Below are 21,413 nucleotides of genomic sequence, written 5' to 3' on the forward strand. Positions count from 1 at the left end.
GTGCTAGAAGTAAAGGTGTGTGCCAACATGCCCAGCAAATTTTTTGTTTTTATAAATTTATTTGTGTGTGGAGGGGGTGCACATGTATGGAGGTCGGAGGACAACCCTGTGCACTTCTCCCACCTTCCTTGAGACAATATCTCTTGTCACTGAAAATGAAAAACAGCCTAAACTGGTCCAAAGCCTTCAAATTGTCCTGGCCCTGTTGCCATTGTCATAGGTGTATGTGTCTTTGATTTGTAGAGTGGAAGGAGACATATTCATGGTCTCAAAGAGGCAGCATGCCTTCAATCCCAGCACTCGGGAGGCAGAAGTGGAAGGATTGCCATGAGTTCGAGGCCACCCTGAGACTACATGGTGAATTCCAGGTTACCTAGGTTAGAGTGAGACCCTACCTGGGGGGTAAGGAGGATAGATGGCAGCACATCCTTACACTTTCTGACCAAAATGAAACAGAAGCATCATGGGAAACAGAGCAGGCCATAAGGGCTGTTCAGAAGAGTTTGCACCTCAGCCTTGAGTAAGATCTCTGAATAGAACAGCAAGATTGTCTTACAGAAAATGTTAAGTATGAAAAAGGAACAAATTAGGTCAAAGAAGCCTCATGTCATTGATGCCAGCTAGATTTTATTTTGTTGTTTTGTTTTTTCGAGGTAGAGTCTCACTCTAGCCCAGACTGACCTGAAACTCACTCTGTAGTCCCAGGCTGACCTTGAATTCTTGGTGTTCCTCCGACCACTGCCTCCTGAATGCTGGTATTAAAGGCATGTATACCACACCTGGCTTAATACTTTTTTAAATTCTTTTTTTTTTTTTAGTTTTCGAAGTAGGGTCTCACTCTAGCCCAGGCTGACCTGGAATTCACTCTGTAGTCTTAGGGTGGCCTCGAACTCATGGTGATCCTCCTACCTCTGCCTCCCAAGTGCTGAGATTAAAGGCGTGTGCCACCACGCCTGGCCTGGCTTAATACTTTCAATTGAATAAAAGAAAATGGGGGCTGGAGAGATTGCTCAATGGTTAAAGGTGCTTGCTTGCAAAGCTTGGCCACCTGGGTTTGATTTCCCAGTACCCACATAAAACCAAACTCACAAACTGATGCATGGGTCAGGAGGCTACAGCATGACCATACTAATTCTCACTCTCTCTCTCAAATAAATAAATGTCTAAAAAGAGAAGAAGAATCAGCCAGGCATTGTGGCGTACTCAGGAGGCAAAGGCAGGAAGATCACCATGAGTCAGAAGCCACCCTGAGACTACACAATGATTTCCAGGTCAGCCTGGACTAGAGTAAGACCTTACCTTGAAAAACCAAAAGAAGGAAAAATACAAGTCTTACGATCTTCAAAAGCAATACTAAACAGTTATGATATGCCCAGTCTATACATCTCTATTAAAAGTGCTTGGTAAATACATACTCTTTTTTTTTTTTTTTTTTTTGCTTTTTGTCCTCCTAATCTGATAGTGGGCTAATGTTAATATCACAAAGCAGAGATCAGATAAAGGAGAATAGGAAAAGAGCTCTTTTTACATGACTCTACCTCCTAACATTAGTGTCTCCAAAGAAATGAAAAATGCCATATCACTTTAGCAGTCAATTGTGATGAAAATTAGATGTCTCTAAAGAAAAGAATCTTCCAGAGCCAGACGTGGCGGTGCACACCTTTAATCCTAGCACTCAGGAGGCAGAAGTAGGAGGATGGCATTCAAGGCCACCCTGAGACTACATAGTGAATTACAGGTTAGCCAGCCTGAGCTAGAACGAGACCCTACCTTAAAAAAGAAAGAAAGAGAGAGAAAGAGGGAGGGAGGGAGGGAGGGAGGGAGGGAGGGAGGGAGGGAGGGAGGAAGGAAGGAAGGAGAAGAAAGAAAGGGAGAAAAAATAATCTTCCAGAAATGGTCTCAGGAAACAAAATTTTCATCCATTGAAGTATCAATCAAATATTCTAAAATAATCTCTACAGAATGCATGGTAAACCTAGCTTTTACAAATGTTATTAAAAGATTTTTTGAGGAGGTACTGGAGAGATGGCTCACTGGTTAAGGGTGCTTGCTTGCAAAGCCTGACGGCCCCAGTTCAATTCCCCAGTACCTATGAACAACCAGATGCACAAAGTAGAACATGTGTCTGGAGTTCAGTTGCAGTGGCAAGAGGCCCTGGCATGCCCATACTCATTCTCTCTATATAACTGTCTCTGTCTCTCTCTCTCTCAAATAAATAACTAAAATATTTAAAGTATTTAAAATACTTTATTTATTTGAGAGAGATAGAAACAGGCTAAGAGAGAGAGAGAGAGAATGGGTACACCAGGGCCTCCAGCTGTAATGGAATACTAGGAGTCCAGGAAAGTTCTTGAATCCCAAACCCTAGGTTCATTTCTAATTTTAGTCAAAGAATTGAATAAAACAGAAGACTGAGAAGGATAATTATTAACTTATTATATTTATTGAGGGAAGTACAGAGCCAAGGGAAGTACAGAGCCAAGGAAAGACACCCACATGGCTAGACATTCCGCATGAAGGGCCTGGAAAGAAGTATGCAAAGAAAAGAGAGAAGAGAGTTCAAAGAGCTCCTGCCATGTGGGGAGCTGGAGGGGATAAAGGAGCCCATGTGGAGAGTAAAGGCTAGGAGCCCTTCTGGCTGAGCCTGGGCCAGAGCCAGGGCCTAGGCCAAGCCAGCCCAGGCCTAGTAGAGGGAAAACTCACCTAAAGCTGGAAGTTCCCAAGGGATCAGAGAGCCTGCCTCTCCTTGCAAAGGTATTTATAACCTTTTAGTGAAAGTGGGCTGTCTTCTGGCTCAGGTGAACTAGAGGGACAGCTGGCTGGTTAGAGCTAGGGGCTATCTCAGGAAGAGGTTAGCTCTGGCACCAAGTCCCAGGGGTTGAACTTTACCAACCACATGTTTAAATCCAACGAAAGACCTCCCTCCCAGGAGGAGACCTGGTTGTTTGTGGAAAAATGGGCCTAAGGGAACCAGGCAAGAGAGATAAGAAATCAGATATCTTTGATTCCTAGCAGGTGCAAACTTTCCTGAGCTTTTGACCTTCAGGGATCCAGTCACCCTAACTCTACCCTGTTGTCACAGCCACTGCAAATTAACTCCAGACACCTGTGCCACCTTGAGCATCTGGCTTACATGGGTACTGGGGAATTGAACCTCAGTACTTAGATTTTGCAGGCATATACCTAAACTGCTAATCTATCTCTCCAGTGCAACCAAAAATATTTAAATAAAATAAGTTTAAAGAAAACATTTTTTGCAAGTGTATGTGTGTATATAGGTGTGTGAGTGGTGAGCATTAATATGTGTGCATATATGTGTGTGGAGGCCAGAGGTTGGCATAAGTGTCTTCTCAGTTGTTCTCCTCTTTATGTTGTTAACTTCATGAGAAAGAGGTGTAATATGGTTGGGCCAGGGCCTCCTTCTGCTGCAAAGAAATTCCAGACACATGCATGACTTTGTGCATCTGGTTTTATGTGTGTACTGGGGAATCAAATCCAAGCCATTAGGCTTTGCAAGCAAGCACTTTTAACTACTGAGCCATCTCTCCAACCCCTCCTCTCTATTTTCCTGAGGCAAGAACTCTCTCCTGAGCCCAGAGCTTGTGGATTCAGCTACTCTAACCAACTAGTTTGTCCTGGGGATCCCCTATCTTCACCTTCTGAGCATTGGGTACAGGTGGGCTACCACACCCATTCAGCATTCACTTGGGTACTCAGGACCCAAATAGCAAGCATTTTATCAACTGAGCCATCTCCCTAGCCCCTAAAAGCTTGCTTGCTTGCTTGCTTTCTTTCTTCCTTTCTTTCTTTCTTTCTTTCTTTCTTTCTTTCTTTCTTTCTTTCTTTCTTTCTTCCTTCCTTCCTTCCTTCCTTCCTTTTTATTTTTCTTCTTTTTCTTTTTGTTTTTTTTCTTGAGGTAGGGTTTCACTCTAGCTATGTAGACTCAGGGTGGCCTTGAACTCATGGCAGTCCTCCTTCCTCTGCCTCCCAGGGGCTGGGATTAAAGGTGTGCACCACAGGGCTGGAGAGATGGCTTAGCGGTTAAGCGCTTGCCTATGAAGCCTAATGACCCCGGTTCGAGGCTTGGTTCCCCAGGTCCCACGTTAGCCAGATGCACAAGGGGGCGCACGCGTCTGGAGTTCGTTTGCAGAGGCTGGAAGCCCTGGCGCGCCCATTCTCTCTCTCTCCCTCTATCTGTCTTTCTCTCTGTGTCTGTCACTCTCAAATAAATAAATTTAAGAAAAAAAAAAAAAAAAAAAAAAAAAAAAAAAGGTGTGCACCACAGCCCAGCATTGTGTATATGTTTTTAAAAATGGAAGATATACATTTTAAGAGTAAGCTGCTTCTGGTTCTGTATGGGGATAACATGGAGAGGCAATGTTTGGACAGTATCCTGCAGCTGAGAAGGATATCAGCAAATCCTTCCCAGACTATAAAATACAGGAGCAATTTCATGAAAGATGAAGACAACCTGGACACGGCATGCTACAGAGGTGCTCACAGCTTGCACCAGCAGGGTTCCGCTCCTTCACCCTGAGGCCTCAGGCTAGGTCCTAACCTCGGGCCATCTTCCAGTCAGCCCACCATCCTGATTTCTTGAGTTGAATTCTTTTATCAACTGAACCGTTGCTCCATCCTTTCATCACCAAGAACATTTTGTTCCTGTTGCCTCCCTCTTATGAGCTTCATGTTATTTAAACTTTTTGTACACAAAACAAGCAAATCTATTGAGTATCATTTCCTATAACTAATCAAATTATATATGGACAGTCAGACAACTGAAGTTTTATTTGTGGTCATGGTATGGCTATCACAAAGATGCAGCCTCAGGAGAACTAGAAAGATGGCTCAGCCCTTGCCTACAAAGCCTAATGACCTGGGTTCAATTCCTCAGTGTGCACATAAAGTCAGTTGTACAAAGTAGCCCATGCTTCTGGAGTTAATTTGCAGCAACTAGAAGCTTTGGCACACCTATATTCATTCATTCATTCATTCTCTCTTTCTCCTTGAAAATAAAATATATATATATAATGATGCAACCTCTTAGAGGATATTGGGCCTGAACACATGGCCCCCGTTAGGATGATAGTAACTGGACCTAATCAGACCTCACCTCTGAAGGCCTTTGAAGCAGAGCAAAGAGCTTCATTCACTGTTGGAGCTAAAGAGCAACGCGGAGGAGCCATAAGCAGAAGCAAAGCAGGAGCAAAGAGGAAGCCAAAGGCAGAGAGGAAAGTGGAGAGGAGAAAGCTCAAGTAAGGGAAGAAGAGGTGGCTACAAGAAGAAGCAGTCAGAGTAGCCAACACACAAGTGAAGAGCCAGAGCTCCTCTAGGAAGTGGGCTGTGGTGGGACACCAGGAGTGTCTGCTGCCACAGGATTGCCTGGCTTCTGGCTCATCTCATCATAGGAGAGCAGAGTAGAGAGATCTGGCATTGGGAAGGGTATAACATTGTCACAGTAAGACGTGACAGTTTTTGTGAAGAACTGAGAGTTCTTACAATAGCATGTGTATATATATATATATATATATATATACATACATACACACACACACACACACACACACACACACACACACACACATATATAATAGCCCAGACTATGTAGTCTCAGCATGACCTTGAACTCACAGATATCCTCCTACCTCTGCCTCCTGAGTGCTAGGATTAAAAGCATATACCACCACACCCAACTGAATTTCTCTTTTGAGGGAGAGAGTGTGCGTGTGTCTTGCTCCCAGATTTAAGTGCTGAGATGACAGGTGCACACCACCACATTCAGCTATGTTTAATTTCACTTCAAAGGTCAAATTTGAGGGGCTGAAGAGATGGCTTAGTGGTTAAGTGCTTGCTTATGAAGACTAAGGACCTCAGTTCGAGGCTTGATTCCCCAGTATCCACATAAGCCAGATGCACAAGGTAGTGTATGCATGTGGAGTTGGTTTAGTGGCTAGAGGCCTTAGTGCGCCCATTCTCTCTCTCTCTCTGCCTCTTTCTCTGTCTGTCTGTCTGTCCTCTCAAATAAATAAATAAAATTAAGCAAAGAAACAAAAAAACTTCAAATTTGAGACATCTGAGTGAAGGAGTAGAGAGAACAAGCTTCTAAACATCATCATGGCCAGAGAGTTTGTGAGGCCAAGGTCTGAGAAGTGTGACTTATCAATATAGGTTCTAAACAATGGCTAGAAGGGAAATGACCTATTTCTAATACTCATGATCATAACATTTCAATTCCAGTCATTTTACCGAAAACCTAAAGACCATATATAATGTGACCAGATCGCACAGATAAATCCTCTGTTGACCTAGCATTCCCAGGAGCCACCTATGTGACAGTAATTTTTTTAATCAGTTTTTTAATTTTCTAACCTGATTCCGACCTGACTCACTGCAGTAATGTTGTCATGCAGCAGTAACACAGAGGCTGATATTCAGAATTACTGAGGAATTGGTCTGAAATTCCTAGCAGGATGTGGATTTGGCACCATAGCCTCATAATGAAAAAAAATACAGAACTGCTCCAAACTCATAGAAAAATAAATTGGAATTGCATTGGCAAGTGCCCAAAAGAACCAGTCTTAAGTGAGAACTGGGTTCTTATTAGAAGAATTTGGGGGATGTGTGTGTGTGTGCATGAGCACATGTGAGCGCCCCAAGCACCTCTGATCTTTATGCTTTGTTTCATGACTCTTCTGTAAAGGGACATTACACCTTAGTGAAGTCCTACTCCTGCACATGAAAAATGTCTTCTACCACTGAAATCTTAAACTGGACATGGTGGTGTATGCCTTTAATCCAGCACTCAGGAGGCAGAGGGAGGAGGATCGCCATGAGTTCAAGGTCAGCTTGAGACTACATAGTAAATTCCAGGTCAGCCTTAGGCTGGAGCAAGACCTTACCTCAACAAGAACAACAACAACAACAAAATTGAAAGCTTCAATCTCACAGTGAAAGTCTAGGAGCTTATTTCTTCATCTTCCATCCTCCAAGCATGGAAAGAAAAGCTCCCATGTTGGCCTCTGTAGAGAATCAATATTTAGGAAGTGTCCTTCTCATGGACTTCAGTCCTTGCTATTGTTGCTATTTTATTATAATATGAGAACCTTTTCAGGATGGCAGGTATTAATTGAGTGGCTTACTGGTGGTATAAGCACTATGGATATGCCTCTGGATAGTTTCAGAGAGGCAGAGTAAAGCCAGCAGTATGACAAGAAATGGGGTTGGAGCCTGGGGATTTTTGGTTGTTAATTTGGTTTTTTGGAATTCCAGTGCTAACACAGGAGTTTGGGCTACATTCAGTAGACAATAAGAAACCATTGAGCTCTTGAGAATGACCTGGTCAGAGCTGTGAGTCAAGAGATCCGCCTGGTGATGACCCACATACTGCATGGGAAAAAAAGGGAGGGAGGATGCTCTCAGCAGAGGTTAATCAATTTTGACAGGCCTGCTGGGGATAGATGGGGGAGGCAAAAGAACCTTGAGGGCTGGAGAGATGGCTTAGCAGTTAAGGCATTTGCCTGGAAAGCCAAAGGATCCTGATTCAATTCTCCAGGACCCACATAAGCACAAGGGGGTACATGCATCTGGAGTTTGTTTGCAGTGGCTGGAGACCCTGGCACACCCAGTTTCTCTCTCTCTCTCTCTCTCTCTCTCTCTCTCTCTCTCTCTCTCTCTCCTCTTTCTCTCAGTTCCCTCTTTCTCTCTCAAATAAATAACTTTTTTTAAAAAAAGCCCCTTGAGATGCTGAGTCCAGCATCAAAGCATTCTGATCTGAAGCAGCAATTACATGAAAGTGTTTAGGAGGAAGATGACTTCAACAGTTGCTCTACAGAATCTGACTGTCAAGGGGCTGTGGTGATAACTCTGTGGGTAAAAAAATGCTGCCTCACATACCTGAGACCCTGAGTTCTACCCACAGAACCCATGTAAAAGCCAGGTGTAATCCCAGTGCTGGGGAGGCAGAGACAAGAAGATCCCTGAGGTCCAGTGGCAGCCAGTCTAGCCTAATGGGTGAGTTCCAGGTCAGTGAGAAACCCTGTCTCAAAAAGAGGTGGATGGCATACCTCAGAATGACAACTAAGATGGTCCTATGGCCTTGACACACACAAACACATACAAATGTACTCACATACACACCCACATGCATACATACACCCATGCAAATAAAGGAAAATAGAGGCATGTCAATGCTGCTCTTTGGCAGGAGTAAGAAATGAGTGCTAACACTTAAGAGGAGGAACAATGTACATTATGGTAGATGCTTGCCTAGCCTACACAAGGTTCTGGATTCAATCCTCAGCATGGCAAAACAAATAAAAAGAATCTTATGAGGCTAGAGAAATGGCTTAGCAGCTAAGGCTCTTGCCTATAATGCCTAAGGACCCAGGTTCAATTCCTCAGTACCCATATAAAGCCAGATGCACAAGGTGGTACATGCATCTGGAGTTCATTTGCAGTGGCTACAGGCTCTGGTATGCCCACTCTATCTGCCTCTTTCTCTCTCATTCATAAATAAATTAAAAATATTCTTTTACAAAGAATCTTACAAGGTTAGAGAGATGGCTCAGTTGCTAAAGGTGCTTGCTTACAAAGCCTTATGGCTTCAATACCCATGTGAATCCAGATGTACAAGGTGGCTCATGCATCTGAAATTCGTTTGCAGTAGCAAGAGGCCCTGGAGTGCCCATTCTTTCTTTCGCTCACACACACTCTCTATTACTCTCCCTTTCCTTGCAAATAAATAAGAATATTTTAAAAGAATCTTACACAAAGAAACAGCCTGGAATTTATGAAAAGGAACAGGTGACACAAGTGAGATTGAGAGAGGATGGGTGAGCACAGGGTTTTCCCACTCACCACCTCACTTGACTAGTTCAGTGCTGGCTAAAAGCCATATGGTCACTTGTCTAGGATGCATGTTGTCTAGGATGCATGGGTGAGAAGAAAAAAAAAAAAGAGAGAGAGAGAGAGGGGGCTGGAGATGGCTCAGAGGTTAAATGTGATTGTTTGTGAAGCCTGAAAGCCTGAGTTCATTTCCCAGTGTCCACATAAAGCCAGATGCACAATGTGGTACATGCATCTGGAGTTTGTTTGCAGTGGCCAGAGGCTCTGATATGCCCATTCTCCCTCCCTCCCTCCCTCTCTCTCAAAAAAAAAAAGGGATATAGTTGCTGAGGCATGAATCATGATCCCCTTACGAGCTTGAATGGATTCAGGAATCATTTTTATTTATTTATTTTGGATTCAGGATTTGTATTCAAGCTGTAACTTGGATATCCGGCTGCCTGGCTGGAGGAGGTGTTTCTGGGGTGGATCTGGAATTCCAGTCTACAGGTAGGCAGAGCTGTCTAAGCTTTTCCTGGGTTCCTGGAGTGTGCTTGCTTATGGGGCTGGTGGTGGTATTTCACTATGTGTAGACCTGTGAAAGGAGGCCAGCTTCTTCTGGCATTATGGAACTTCCCATGGATCTGTAAGATTCAAGTAAATGTCATTCCTCCCATAAACTGTGTCTGGTTTGTAAGTTGACCCCTGTAACTGCTACATCCTACTGGGCACACCTGTATGTGTTCACCTTGATTCCTCACCATTCCCAATATCTCTGCTATTCTTCTTAATTTTTTTTATTAACAACTTCCATGATTATCAACAATATCCCATGGTAATGCCCTCTCTCCCCCCCCCCACTTTCCCCTTTGAAACTCCATTCTCCATCATATCCCTAGCCCCTCTCAATCAGTTTCTCTCTCTCTCTCTCTCTCTCTCTCTCTCTCTCTCTCTCTCTCTCTTTTATTTTTCCCAAGGTAGGGTCTCACTCTGGTCCAGGCTGACCTGGACCTCACTATGGAGTCTCAGGGTGGCCTCGAACTCATAGCAATCCTCCTACCTCTGCCTCCTGAGTGCTGGGATTAAAGGCATGTGCCACCACACCCGGCTTCAACCAGTCTCTCTTTTATTTTGATGCCATGATATTTCCTTCCTATTATGATGGTCTTGTGTAGGTAGTGTCAGGCACTGTGAGGTCATGGATATTCAGGCCATTTTGTGTCTGGAGGGAGCATGTTGTAAGGAGTACTACCCTTCCTTTGGCTCTTACATTCTTTCCACCACCTCTTCCACAATGGACCCTGAGCCTTTGAAGGTATGCTAGAGATATTGCAGTGCTGAGCTTCTTCCCAGCACCATGAAGCTTTCTGAGTCATCCCAAGGTCACTTCCATCTGAAAAGAGAAGATTCTCTACCAAAAGTGAGAGTAGCATTAATATATAGATATGAATATTAAGAGAAGTGCTTACTGGGCAGTTTGATGAGCATACTATATACATTTATCCAAACAGCAGCAAGTGTTACACACCTAGGGCTCATGACTACCCCTGTTTTAGGTTTTTAGTATCAAGGATGTATTCCCTCCCATGTAGTGGGCCTCCAGTTCAGTTAGAGCGCAGTTGGTTTCCACCATGACAGACATGCCACTATTGCACCCGATGGCTCATTTGGCCTGGCTGGAAAAATATAAGACTTGCAGTGTCCACTGTTGAGTATCTTCACTGGTGATTTCCCTCTCTCTCCCTTGAACTGCATGCAGAATGGCTTCTTCCAGCTTTTTGTCAGCTGGTCTACAAGAAGGAGGTTATCAGCTCAGTTCCAGCAGGATTTTTCAGTGGCCTTGCAGCCCAAGTATTTGGAGTCTTCAGCAATATCTGCTATTCTTGTAATTGCAGATATGAATAAAATAATAGTAACTGGGCGTGGTGGTGCATGCCTTTAATCCCAATGTTTGGTAGGCAGAGTTAGGAGGAATGCCATGAGTTCAAGGCCACCCTGAGACTACATAGTGAAGTCCAGGTCAGCCTGAGCTAGAGTCAGATGACCCTACCTTGAAAAAAAAAAAAGAATGAAATAATGGTAAAAACAGCTAGCATCTCTGCAGTGTTCAATACAATGCCCAGAATCTCACTAAGAATGCTGTACTCAACTGGGAGTGGTGGCGCACGCCTTTAATCCTAGAGCTCAGGAGGCAGAGGTAGGAGGATCACTATGAATTCGAGGCCAGCCTGAGACCACATAGGGAATTCCAGATCAGCCTGGGCAATAACAAGGCCCTACCTCAAAAAAGACAAGCACATAAAAGAAAAATAAATAAGAATGTTGGAATGTTGGACACATTAGCCAATTCAACCTTATCAACGGACTTCTCATTTTGCCTGGGTTGCACATGAGGTAACTGAGGCCAGAGGAGCAAATTAATCTACATGACTTACAGTTTCAGGGTTTCCCTTGTCAAAGAATGAATGCTCAAGCTGGGGACCTAGCTTAGTTGGCCGAGTGTCTGCCTACTATGAGGTATACCCTGGATTCAATCCCCAGCACCCCATAAACCGGGCATGGTGATGCATGCCTGGAATTCCAGCAGAACTTGGGAGGGTGGAGGCAGAAGGATCAGAAGTGCAAAGTCACCTTTGACTCCACAGTGAGTTCAGGCAGCCTGGCATACAGGGCACCCAGCCGGAAGGGGAGGAGGGATAGGGAAGACAAAGACCAGTACCTGTGGGTATAGACAGGTCATCCAAACAGGAAATAAGAGCAAAGTAAAAACATTTCTAGCCAGAACACAAGATTAAATGACAGCTGAGCCTAGTCCACAATAAGAAGTCTTGGGAGCTGGGCCAAGCACCCAACCTACTGCAGGAGCAGTGGCCACACAGTGGCCAATGGTCACCTCCTGGAAGGAAACCCAAAAGAGCCACCTCCTCTGCTTCAGAAAAAAGAAGAAAATAGGAGTTTTATTGTACTGGTGGTACAAGTTTTATTGCACTGGAGGTACTAGGCTTATATATTAGGCAAGCACTCTACCATTAAGCTACTACTAAGTTGCCCAAGGTGGCATTGGACTCATGATCTGCTTATCTCATCCTTCTGAGTACCTTGGATTAGGGTCCTGTGTCATCAGACCAAACTTGAAACTCTACTTCTAAATGTTCATTTCTCCTATTTTCAAATAGCAAGAGGACACACTCTGTAGCCATATTTGGCATGAAAGACTCTTAGTAATCACTCTCTTAATGTGAACCAGTAGACTGAGACCTTAGATATTGTTTGAGTCACAGACTTTTGATTCAGTATCTGTATTGTATATGAATACATGACATATTTATTAATATATGTACTGCATATCAATATCATATGTTGCATTATATACTATTGTACCACATGTTTACACTACCATAGTATATGCTCTATATTATATTAGTATATTATATTACACATATTAATTACATGATATGATATATGCTACTATACTGGTAGTTAGGAATTCAGTTTTCACATCTGTAAAATAATTATGACATCAGCCACACTATTACTCAGCTTTTCATTACTGTAATGAAATGCACGGGCAGACTACTTTATAAAGAAAAAAGTTCCTTTGGCTCACAGTGGTAGAGCTTCAAGTTTCAAACAGCATGGTGCAGGGTTTGAGGAAGGCCACCCAGGCTGTATCTCATGTATCTCTCTTTCTGTGATTTCTTCCCTTCTATTTATGAAGCCACAATGAGTTAATTACAGGGACTCCACCCTAATGATCTAACCTAATCACTGCCCAAAGGCCCCACCTCTAAAGATCATGCTAGGATGAAGTGTCTGCTCTCTTCACACCATTAATATGAGATGTTGGGGTTGAACTCACATATGAGTTCTGGAAATGAAGTAGATGCGAACGATGGCAGCCACTTCACAGGATTGTGCCCTTCTGGGAAACCTTTTCTCCTTTAATCACATGTTCTAGGATAGCTACCTGAAATCAAGGGGCCTCCTGGGGCCATATTAGAGAAAAGCTTGTGCTGGGCACTCGGAAGGCAGAGGTAGGAGGATCACTGTGAGTTCAAGGCCAGTCTGAGACTACATAGTGAATTCCAGGTCAGCCTGTGCTAGAGTGAGACCCTACCTCAAAAAAAAACCCAAAAAAACCCTAAAATCAACCAACAACAAACAAAAAAGCAAGCAAGCAAGAAAGGAAAGCCAGAAAAGCTTGGGCTGGCAGCAGTGGAAGGCAGACAGGACTGAAAGGAGAGGTTGATGAACATGGGATGAGTTTTCTTAGCACCTGGCCTGGCCTTGTCTTTTGTTTCCTAACAGCCTTGTTAGTCTAGGCTAATGCATGTCCTTTTCAGGAACATTTGCCACTTGGGATAGAGATTAGCAAAGTTGGAGTTCTTTTTGTGAGGTAAGGGGGACTTTCTCCCACCGCATTATGTGGTCTGGGGCATGTCCGGCCCTCCTGTCACCTTGATGTCAATGCTCGCCTAGTCCTAGCCACATTCTAGGGTGAGCGCTTGATGTTCAGCTTAATAAAAACAATTTATAGTCAGTGTGTGAAATACCATTCTAACTTTGTTAAAAGACACATTTATGTAAAGTATGGAAGCCCTGCTGGGTGTACGGTGACAAGATGTAGGTGCGTTGAAGGGGTAGGAGAATTGCGCTCTTACCTGCATGCTGGCCAGGTGGGCAGGTTTTCCCTAGGTCCACGAGCTCCCAAATTTGACAATCTCCTTAGTCACCATTTATGGTTCCACCCAATAGCTCTGAGCCTTCCAGGTCCTCTGGACTTTCCCCTCTGCACCTCGCTAAGCTGTGCCCTTTCCCATGCTGAGCCTATCAAGACTTCCTTACTTCCACGTGGACTTTGTGCCTTCTGCTGGGCTGTAGGGTTTCAGCCTGAGGCCTCTCTGCTCTCTTGCCTTTCTTCCAACGTTTTCTTCCAGGTCCACTTCTGTCTTCATTCCTGTCCCACTTGCTATCTCTGTCTCTGACACAGAATGTCCTCTCTCAGCAGATGTGAGGGCCTAGCTGTCATTCTTTGCCCTTTAAAAAACAAATCATCTTTCCCTAAATTACACCTTCTCTGCCGTGGTTTGGATATGGCGTGTCTTCTAAGGGTTCGTGTGCCGGAGGCTTGGTGTGCAGTAAGGCACTGTTAACAAGCAGAGGAGTGGGGGCTAGTGGAAGGTCATAGCGTCATTATGTGTACCACCCTCAGAAGGGTCTAACCTAGTTGGATTTGGAGTGGGGATGGGGGAAAATGTGATTTGTTTGCTTTCTTTATCACTGAATTACATCCCCAATCCTTGTTTTTGTAAGACAATGACTCTTTGTGTAGCCCGGGATGGTACTGAATTTGCTGTGGACCCAGGCTGGACTCCAGATCATTTTCCTCCTCCTTCTGTTCCTGAGCTGGGATTACTAGCACATGTCACCCCATCCAGTACAGACACTAACCTAGTTCTTACGGGACCCCCATTATTTCTATGAACCTAAGTAGTTTACTAAAGAAGGGAGCCTAGCTCCTCCCGGCCTCTGGCTTCCTGTCCCACCATGTGGTCCCTCTCTTTCCATCACGCCTCACCAGAGGCAAAATTGATAGGACAACTTCCTCCCAGACTTCTAGCCTCCTACCCTGTGAGCTTAGTAAGCCCATTTCTTCAGATACTACCTAGCCTGAGGCATTTTGTTATAGCAACAGAAAGTAGACTAATCTCCAGCTTCCTCTTGCTAAGGAGGACTGCAGCTAGTGTCTCAGGCCCAGCCTTTCTCTCCCTAATGTTGGGTGCACTGTCACTACACCTTGATGGTCTTGGGGCCATGCCCTGCCTCTTCATTGTGACAAAGCCTCATGACCTCAGCCTATTACAGTGTTACAGGAGCCTCTACCACCTAGCTAAAATGTAGAAAGGGAACACATGTTGGCTTTGTGAGGGACTAAAACCAGGAATTGGGACCCCAACCTAGAGAGCATCAAGGAATGAGATCACTTCATGGGAAAGGATTGGGAAGTAATGGGGGGAAAGCACTGGCCGGCCATGAAGGCATCAGTACCACACCTGCCCATGGAAATGCACTTTCACATCTTTCCACTAGGACTTATACACATTCCCCCCCCCCAAAAAAAAAAACAAAACACCATGAAGTGGGTGTGGTGACACATGTCTTTATCCCAGCACTCAGAGAGGCAGAGGTAGGAAGATCACTGTGAACTCTAGGCCAGTCTGGAACTACAGAGTTCCAGGTTAGCAGGGGTTACAGTGAGACCCCACCTTGAAAAAAAAGAAAGAAAAATTTAAAAGCACCATAGGCACACACCTTTAATCCCAGCACTTGGGAGGCAGAGGTAGGAGAATCACTGTGAGTTTGAGGCCATCCTGAGACTACATGGTGAATTCCAGGTCAGCCTGGGCAAAACCATACCTCAAAACAAACAAACAAACAAACCAAAAAGCACCATAAACGTTCTCGTATGTTTAACATATTATTTTAAAAAAGATAGTATTTGAGCTGAGGAAATGGCTTAACAGTTAAGGCATTTGCCTGTGAAGCCTAAAGACCCTGGTTCCCCCAGGACCCATGTAAGCCAGATGCACAAGGTGGCACATGCATCTGGAGTTAATTTGTAGTGGCTGGAGACCCTGACATACCCATTCTCTATTTCACTCTGCCTCTTCCTCTCTCTCCCTCTAATAAATAAATAATTTTTTTAAAGATAGTATTTTAAATTATAAGGGGCCTTGTGAATAAATATAAAATAAATAGCTTTTAAAATTGAGCCTAGGGTGCTCGCTTCGGCAGCACATATACTAAAATTGGAACGATACAGAGAAGATTAGCATGGCCCCTGCGCAAGGATGACACGCAAATTCGTGAAGCGTTCCATATTTTTAATAGGTTGATATTGTATATATGTAATTACAATGATTGTAATGGGGAGGTAATATGATGGAGAATGGAATTTCAAATGGGAAAGTGTGGGGGTGGGGAGGGAGGGAATTACCATGGGATATATTTTATAATCATGGAAAATGTTAATAAAAATTAAAAAATAAAAAAAATAAATAATAAAATAAAATTGAGCCTAGGGACTAGAGAGATGGCTTAGTGGCTTAGTGGTTAAGGCTTGTCTACGAAGCCTAAGGACCCATGTTCCATCTCTCTCGAGATCCCACATAAGCCAGATGCACAAAGGAGAGGAAAGTGCAAGGTCACACATACCCACTAGGTGGTGCAAGCATCTGGAGTTCTATTTCAGCGAGTGAGGCCCTGGCGAGCCAACTCTCTCTCTTCTCTCTCTCCCTCTCTCTCTCTCTCTCTCTCTCTCTCTCTCTCTCTTTCTCTCTATCTTTAAAAAAAGTACAAAAAGGAGGGTAGGGGAGCTAGGAATGTGGTTCAGTATAGGGTGCTTGCCTGGCATGTGTGAGGTCCTACTTGTAATTCTAGTACTACAAAAATGAAAAAAGAAAGAAATGTCATTGTTTTGTTCTTTTGAAGTACAGTCTCACTAGAGTGCCCAGGTTGACTTTGAACTCACTCTGAAGCCCCAGGTTGGCCTCAAACTCACAGTGATCCTCCTACCTCAGCCTCCTAAATTCTGGGACTAAAGGTGTGTGCCCCATGCCTAGCTTAAGACATGTCTTTTGAAGATGACTACCTCATGTTCAAGAAGGCACATGTGGTGATTTTAAATGTAATGTCCCCATAGCCTCAGATGTTATACTTCTGAGTCCATAACTTTAATCTTGGACTTCATAGTCTCCAGAATTAGCCACAATAAATTATATTGTTTATAAGTTACATCATTTATGGCATTTGACCATAGCAGTGCAAATGGACTAAGACAGAAGAGGATTCTCTCCAGTGGGTATCTGTTTAATAAACAACTTTATGGTGAAAATAGATCACAGTCCATGCAATAACAATCCACGTTTTTCCTTTTTTAAAATTTTATTTATTTGAGAGAGAGCGACAGAAAGAGGGGGAAAGATGGAGGGAATGGACATAGCAGGGCCTCTAGCCACTGCAAACAAACTCCAGATGCATGTGTCACGTTGTACATCTGGCTTTACGTGGGTACTGGGGAATTGAACCTAGGTCCTTTGGCTTTGCAGGCAAGTACCTTAACCACTAACCCATCTCTTTGAGCCCTCTTTTCTTCTTTTTTTTTTCTTTTTTCTTTTTAAATTTTTATTAGCATTTTCCATGATTATAAAAAAAAATCCCGTGTTAATTCCCTCCTCCCCCCCACTTTCTCCTTTGAAATTCCATTCTCCATCATATTACCTCCCCATAACAATCATTGTACTTACATATATACAATATCAACCTATTAAGTACCCTCCTCCCTCCCTTTCTCTTCCCTTTATGTCTCCTTTTTAACTTACTGGACTCTGCTACTAAGTATTTTCATTCTCACGCATAAACCCAGTCAGCTGTAGCTAGGATCCACATATGAGAGAGAACATATGGTGCTTGGCTTTCTGGGCCTGGGTTACCTCACTTAGTATAATCCATTCCAGGTCCATCCATTTTTCTGAAAATTCATAACTTCATTTTTCTTTACCACTGAGTAGAACTCCATTGTATAAATGTGCCACATCTTCATTATCCACTCATCAGTTGAGGGACATCTAGGCTGGTTCCATTTCCCAGCTATTATAAATTGAGCAACAATGAACATGGTAGAGCACGTACTTCTAAGGAAATGAGATGAGTCCTTCAGATATATGCCTAGGAGTGCTATAGCTGGGTCATATGGTAGATCAATCTTTAGCTGTTTTAGGAACCTCCACACTGATTTCCACAATGGCTGGACCAGATTGCATTCCCACCAGCAGTGTAGAAGGGTTCCTCTTTTTCCACATCCCCGCCAACATTTATGATCATTTGTTTTCATGATGGTGGCCAATCTGACAGGAGTGAGATGGAATCTCAATGTAGTTTGAATCTGCACTTCCCTGATGACTAGTGACGTAGAACATTTTTTTAGATGCTTATGTGCCATTCATATTTCTTCCTTTGAGAATGCTCTATTTAGCTCCATAGCCCATTTTTTGATTGGCTTGTTTGATTCCTTATTATTTAACTTTTTGAGTTCTTTGTATATCCTAGATATTAATCCTCTATCAGATATATAGCTGGCGAAGATTTTTTCCCATTCTGTAGGTTGCTTCTTTGCTTTTTTCACTGTGTCCTTTGCGGTGCAAAATCTTTGTAATTTCATGAGGTCCCAGTGATTAATCTGTGGTTTTATTGCCTGAGTAATTGGGGTTGTATTCAGAAAGTCTTTGCCAAGACCAATATGTTGGAGGGTTTCCCCTACTTTTTCCTCTAGCAGTTTCAGAGTTTCAGGTCTGATGTTAAGGTCTTTAATCCATTTGGACTTAATTCTTGTGTATGGCGAGAGAGAAGAATCTATTTTCATCTTTCTGCAGATATATATCCAGTTTTCCCGACACCATTTGCTAAAGAGGCTGTCTTTTCTCCAATGAGTATTTTGGGCATTTTTATCAAATATCATGTGGCTATATCTACTTGGGCTTACATCTGGATCCTCTATTCTGTTCCACTGATCTACATGTCAGTTTTTGTGCCAGTACCACGCTGTTTTTGTTATTATGGCTCTGTAGTATAGGTTAAAATCAGGTATGGTGATACCACCAGCCTTATTTTTGTTGCTCACTATTATTTTAGATATTCGAGGTTTTTTGTGATTCCAAATGAATTTTTGAATTGTTTTTTCTATTTCCATGAAGAATGCTTTTGGAATTTTGATAGGGATTGCATTAAATGTGTAGATTGCTTTAGGTAAGATTGCCATTTTCACAATATTGATTCTTCCAATCCAGGAACAGGGGATGTTTCTCCACTTTCTAGTGTCTTCTGCAATTTCTCGCTTGAGTGTGTTAAAGTTCTCATTGTATAGATTCTTTACTTCCTTGGTTAGGTTTGTTCCAAGGTACTTTTTTTTTTTTTTTTTGATGCAATTGTGAATGGGAGTGATTCTCTGATTTCATCCTCTGTGTGTTTGTTGTTAGCATATATAAAGGCTACTGATTTCTATGTATTTATTTTGTATTCTGCTACATGGCTGTAGGTATTGATCAGCTCTAACAGTTTGTTAGTAGAGTTATTAGGGTCCTTTATGTATAGAATCATGTCATCTGCAAATAATGATAACTTGATTTCTTCCTTTCCAATTTGTATCCCTTTTATGTGTGTCTCTTGCCTTATTGCTATGGCTAAGACTTCCAAAACTATATTAAATAAAGTGGGGACAGTGGACAACCTTGTCTTGTTCCTGATTTTAGTGGAAAGGCTTCCAGTTTTTCCCCATTTAGTAATATGTTGGCTGTAGGCTTGTCATAAATAGCTTTTATTATATTGAGATATGTTCCTTCTATTCCCAGTCTCTGTAGGACTTTTATCATGAAGGGATGTTGGATTTTGTCAACTGCTTTCTCTGCATCCAATGAGATGATCATGTGATTTTTGTCCTTCAACCCGTTTATGTAATGTATTACATTTATACATTTGCATATATTGAACCATCCTTGCATCTCTGGGATAAAGCCTACTTGGTCAGGGTGGATGATATTTTTGATATACTCTTGTATTCTGTTTGCCAATATTTTGTTGAGAATTTTTGCATCTATGTTCATGAGGGAGATTGGTCTGTAATTTTCTTTTTTTGTTCTATCTTTTCCTGGTTTTGGTATCAGGGTGATACTAGCCTCATAGAAGGAGTTTGGTAGAATTCCTTCTTTTTCTATTTCCTGGAAAAGCTTAAGAAGCAATGGTGTAATCTCTTCCTTAAAGGTCTGGTAAAATTTAGCAGTGAATTCGTCTGGGCCTGGGCTTTTTTTAGTTGGGAGATTATTGATAACTGTTCAGATCTCCATTTTTGTTATAGGTCTATTTAAGTGATTAATCTCATTTTGATTTAATTTAGGTAGGTCATATAAATCAAGGAAAGCATCCATTTCTTTCAGATTTTCATACTTTGTGGAGTATATGCTTTTATAGTATGTCCCTATGATTTTTTGAATTTCTCTGGAATCTGTTGTGATGTTACCTTTTTCATCTCTGATTTTATTAATTTATGTCTCTTCTCTCTTTCTTTTCGTCAGATTTGCTAAGGGTTTATCAATCTTGTTTATCCTTTCAAAGAACCAACTCTTTGTTTCATTTATTCTTTGGTTAGTTTTTTTTGTTTCTATTTCATTAATTTCTGCCCTAATCTTTATTATTTCTTCCTGCCAACTGATTTTTGGTTTGCCTTGTTCTTCTTTTTCCAAGCCTTTAAGGTGAAGCATTAGTTCGTTTACTTGCGACCTTTCTAATTTCTTAATATAGGAACTTAAGGCTATAAATTTACCTCTTACAACTGCCTTCATTGTGTCCCAGAGATTTTGATATGTTGTGTTCTCATTTATCATTTGACTCTATAAATTTTTTGATTTCCTTCTTTATTTCTTCATGACCCATTCATCATTTAGTAATATATTGTTTAGTTTCCATGATTTTGTGTATGCTCTATAGCTTTTCTTGCTACTGATTTGTAGTTTAATTGCATTGTGGTCAGATAGAATGCAAGGAATTATTTCAATTTTCCTGAATTTGTTAAGATTTTCTTTGTGTCCTAATATATGGTCTATTTTAGAGAATGTTCCATGTGCTGCTGAAAAGAATGTATATTCTGCAGGCTTTGGATGAAATGTCCTGTATATATCTGTTAGGTCCATTCCTTCTATGACCTCATTTAGTCCAGATGCCTCTGTTTATTTTTTCCCGGGATGACCTGTCAATTGATGAGAGTGGGGTGTTAAAGTCACCCACCACCACTGTGTTTGGTGTTATCTGTGACCTTAGTCCTAATAGTGTTTGCTTGATGAATTTGGGAGCCCCCATATTAGGTGCATATATGTTTAGGATTGTAATGTCCTCCTGTTGGAGTGTGCCCTTAATCAATATAAAGTGACCTTCTTTATTTTTCTTGACTAACGTTGGGCTAAAGTCTACCTTGTCAGATATTAGGATAGCAACCCCTGCTTATTTTCTAGGCCCATATGCTTGAAACACCGTCTTCCAACCTTTCACCCTAAGATAATATCTATCCTTTGTAGAAACGTGAGTTTCTTGGAGACAACAAATTGTAGGATCCTGCTTTTTAACCCAGTCTGCAAACCTATGTCTTTTGGTTGGAGCATTGAGGCCATTGATATTAAGAGATATTATTGAAAGTTATGTATTTATGTTTGCCCTTTTTTTTGTGTGGTTCCTGTTCTACCTGTGCTCTCTTGTGTTAACTAGTATTTGAGTATTGCTTGCTTTTTCTTGGTTCCTTATATGTGTGGTTTTCCTTTACTTCAGCATGGAGGATTCTATCAAGTATTTTCTGTAGAGCTGGTTTTGTCTTCAAATACTCCTTTAACCTTGTGGAATGTCCTTATTTCTCCGTCTATTTGAATGGATAATTTTGCAGGATAAAGTAACCTTGGTTGACAGTTGTTATCTTTCAGAACTTGGAATATATCACTCCAAGCCCTTCTGGCTTTGAAAGTTTGTGTTGAATAATCTGCTGTAATCCTGAT

General features: G+C 42.2%; 1 non-coding gene across 1 annotated transcript; it reads left to right on the plus strand.

Annotated features, from left to right (window-relative positions):
• Positions 1-15,602: 15,602 nt before the first annotated feature.
• LOC123460338 lies at positions 15,603-15,709 on the plus strand. The gene has a single exon (XR_006636903.1). It is a non-coding gene; the product is annotated as a U6 spliceosomal RNA (small nuclear RNA).
• Positions 15,710-21,413: the final 5,704 nt, after the last annotated feature.

The sequence above is a fragment of the Jaculus jaculus genome, chromosome 4 (genome assembly GCF_020740685.1).
Source record: "Jaculus jaculus isolate mJacJac1 chromosome 4, mJacJac1.mat.Y.cur, whole genome shotgun sequence".
NCBI classification, from domain to species: domain Eukaryota; kingdom Metazoa; phylum Chordata; class Mammalia; order Rodentia; family Dipodidae; genus Jaculus; species Jaculus jaculus.